Genomic DNA, 4276 nt, shown 5'->3' with positions numbered 1-4276 from the left:
ACGTGCTCAAAGGTTGCTCATTGCTGAACACTGATACCAGTGCATCAGGAACCTAAACCTGTTCTTCCAACATAATTGTTTCATTATGAAATCTTCCTGCACTCTGCTAATATCACTCAGTCTCTCACTGAGAGGGTCTAATTGCTGCCTCTGTCAGTGTCTCTCGCTTTTGCAGCTACTCCAGATCCTGAGCTAACAGAATCCTCCAATCCAGAGAGCCGCAACAGCACAGGCCGGGGATGGAGACTGGGATTTTCCAGATCTCTCTGGGACTCGGTGCTATTCTCCCTGTGTAACCCTCACTGCATCAGTCTAATTTCCCATTCTGTCTATTTCTCTGCCTCCTGTCGGTACTCAGGAATTTCCTGACTCAATAGACTTCCCAACTACTGGATGTCTCGTCCATCACCACATTGAATATGGTTGGTCAGCCAGAGAGACAAAGGGCAGGGAGACCTGGAGTCTTCAATCAATCCTGCAGTGAGGTAAGATCACTCACAGTGAACAGAGAAGAGAGGAATGAGAGAGCTCCAAACATCGGCTAACAAAAGATGACATAGATACAGTGCTGGAGGGGGAATATAGTACAGGCACACCCCAGGCTCAATCACTGCCCCTACCGTCAATTCTGTTGTTCTGAGACTCACTAATCCGCAACATTGTATCTGTGGCAAGTCTTGTGGACCAGCGTCTTTAATAATTTTTAACTCCAATAACATTTCCTGTCCCTGTAACCTCCTCCTTTCCCAATAGTCCCTCCACATATTTGAAACGTACTGCATTCCAGAATAAAAACCCTATATCTGTAACTTTCACCAGTGTCTACAACATGCCAATAACTGGAGGTAGAGCCATGCTGCACAGAAACGGTTCTTTGGTCCAACTAGTCCATGCTGTCCAGAGTCACTGAATGAGTCGCATTTCCCTGCATTTGATCCATATCCCTTCAAACCTTCTCCTCTCCATGTACCTGCCCAAATGTCTTTCCCAAGTTCTTATTGTGCTTTTCTCTACCACGTCCCCTGGAAGTTCATTCTCTACCTGCACCATCCTCTGTTTGGATTTTTTTCCTCCAAACCCTTTTAAGTTTTTTCTCTCCCATCTCATAATTATGCCCTCCAGAACACAGAACATAGAACATAGAACATAGCAACGTGGTACAGGCCCATCGGCCGTCAATGTTGCGCCAACCTGTGGAACCAATCTGAAGTCCATTATACTTCCCTAATCCATTCTCCACCACATGCCTATCCAACGACCGTTTAAATACCCTTAAGGTTGGTGAGTCTACTACTGTTGCAGGCAATGCATTCCATTCCGTGACTATTCTGAGTACCACTGGCATCTGTTCCATATCTATTAATTAATAATATTAATATCTAGCTCAATTTAAAGCTATCTCCCCTCGTGCTAGGCATCGCCTTCCGCCGGAAAAGGCTCTCACTGTCCAACCCATCTCACCCTCTGATTATCTTGTATGTCTCAATCAATTGGCCTCACATGTCTTCTCTCGAACAAAAACAGATTCAAGTCCCTCAGCCTTCCTCATAACTGGAGGTTATGAACTTCGTCCCTCCGTACCAGGTAACATCCTAGTAAATCTCCTTGGAACATTTTCCAAATCTTTCACATCCTTCATCTAATGCAGTGATCTGAACCAGAGGCAACTCTCCAGATGTGGCTGCACCAGAGTTCTGTACAACTGCAGCATTATCTCATGGTTCTGAAACTCCATCCCTGTACCAATAAAAGCTCACATGCTGAATGCCTTTTTAACAACCCTATCAAATTGGGTGGCAACTTTCAAGGATCTATGTACATGAACACAGGGATCTCTCTGCTCATCTGCACTACCAAGATCTGCTTTACCCACATCCACCTGTTTGGTCACCTCAAAGAAGTCAATAATGTTTGTGAGGCATGACCGACCCTTCACAAAACTGTGCTTACTATCCGTCATCAACTTATTTATCTCCAGATGGTTATAAATGCTAGCCTCTTTTACAAGCCTTCCCAACACTTTACCCTGAATGAAAGTAAGGCTCACAGGTCTATAATTACCAAGGTTGTCTCTATTCCCTTTTACGGACAAGGGGACAACATTTGTTGTCCTCCAGCCTTCTGGCACTATTCCCGTAGACAATAACGACATAAAGATCAAAGCCAAAGTCTCGGCAATCTTCTTCCTGGCTTCCCAGAGCAGCCAAGGATAAACCCCATCTGACCTAGTGGACTTACCGATTGTTACACTTTCCAGAATTCCTAACACCTTCTCTTTCTGCAGTTCAATCCCATCTAGTTATGGACTCCACTACCCTGGGGTAAAGACCTTGTCTAATCAACTTACCTGCAACCCTTATGGTTTTCTAAACCTCTATAAGGTCACCCCTCAGCCACCTCCACCAATGGAAATGCGAAAGACAATGATATAAATATTTCTGCTCCTGTCCCTGCCACTACTTTGCCACAATGTTCTGGGATACATTTGTTCAGGATCTAGGGCTTTCTCTACATTTGTGTTCTAAGACCTCCAGCAACACCTCTTCTGAAACGGGGACTCTTTACAAGCCATCACTGTTTCTTCCCTTTGTTTCCTAGTCTTTGTCCGCAGTACGTTCTGACATGAAATGCTCATTTAGGCCCTTGCCTATCTCCTGTGTGTCTACAATTGGATGGCCTCACTGATTTTTGAGGAGTCCTAGTGTCTGTCCAGTTGTTTTTGTGCAGTTGTATGCGGTAGAAAAATATTTGCATTTTCCTTAGCCTTATCTGCCAAATCTATCTCATCCCCCTACGTTGCTTTCCAGCATATCCAGCCTCTCCGATTCTGTCAAACCCTCTAGTATCAGTAACATCTTCTACAATATTTGCTCCATTTACAGTTTCAGGAAATACTTCTTCAATCCGGATGATCAGAATTCTATGCAGTACTCCAAAGCTGTGCTGACTGTCCGTAATCAATCATTGCCGTTGTAAATGCATGTAACTCATGTCCCGCAGGATCACTTCCAACAATGTACGCGCCACTGACATCAAGCTAATTGGTGTTTATCTCCATGGCTTTCCCTCGTAGCTTTTCCTAAACACTGGCACAACATTAGCCCCTCCAGGCTCCCTGGTCATCACCCGTGGCTGTCAGTGATAGAAAAATCTCTTTATGGGACACACAATGTCTTCCTGAGCTTCGCACAATATCCTGGGATGTGCTTGATTAGTTCCCATGGAATTGTCTCCCTTATATGCTTTTAAAAACCTCCAGTACCTCCTATTATGTGGGGTCTTGTGAAGACATCACTGTTTATTTCCCTGACATCCCCTTGTCTTTCTCCACAGCAATTTCAAACATGATATTTTTGGTTAGGATTTCACCCATCTCCTGTGGTTCCACACTTGGATGGCCCCATTCATCTTCAAGGAGCCATACTCTGCCCCTAGTTAATCTTCTATTGTTAATATACTTGTAGAATCTCTTTGGATTTTCCTCAGCCTGATCTGCCAACCCTTTTTGTTGTCCCCTTTGTGCCCTCCTAATTTCCCTTTAAGTGAATTACTCCACCCACAATGTTCTTCGATGGATTCCCTTAATCCAGCTGGCTATATGTGACATGTGTCCCCTTTTTGTTGAGCAGAACCTCAATACCCCCAGTCATCTAGAGTTTCCTACGTGTGTCAGCATTGTCATTGACACTAACAGGAATATGATGGCTCTGAACTCTCATTTTAACTCCCTTTTGAAAGCTTCCCACCTGCCTGACGTCCCTTTACCTGCACATAGCCTCCACAATCAATTGATAAAAGCTCTTGACTAATAACATCTGGATTAAGGAAAGGCCACTTTTGATCTTTAACTTGTGGACCAGGTTTTTCCTTTTCCATCGCTATTCTCCAACTAATACGACTGTGATCACTTTGCCAAAGTGTTGCCCCACTAACAACTCAGTCCCTTTCACTACTTTGTTTCCCAAGGCGAGGTCAGGTTTTACCTCTTCCTGCAGTCCGACCATTTACATTTGGACTGGGACAGCTTTCTTGTACATGCCGAACAAATTCCTCGCATCGAAGCTCTGAACACTCTAGCAGTCCGAGTCTAGGTTTGGAAAGTTAAAATCCCTGACCATTACAGCCCTATCATTCTTACAGATATCTGAGTTCTCCCGTCATATTTGCTGCTCAAATTCTCGCTGACTGTTGGGGGCCTGTAGTACAGTCATATCAAACTGATAACCCATTCTCATTTCTCCGTTGCACCATTATATCTTCACTGGGTGATCCCCAG

The sequence above is a fragment of the Chiloscyllium punctatum genome, chromosome 31, assembly GCF_047496795.1.
Source record: "Chiloscyllium punctatum isolate Juve2018m chromosome 31, sChiPun1.3, whole genome shotgun sequence".
Taxonomy (NCBI): Eukaryota; Metazoa; Chordata; class Chondrichthyes; order Orectolobiformes; family Hemiscylliidae; genus Chiloscyllium; species Chiloscyllium punctatum.
Note: the sequence above shows the minus strand (reverse complement) of the source record.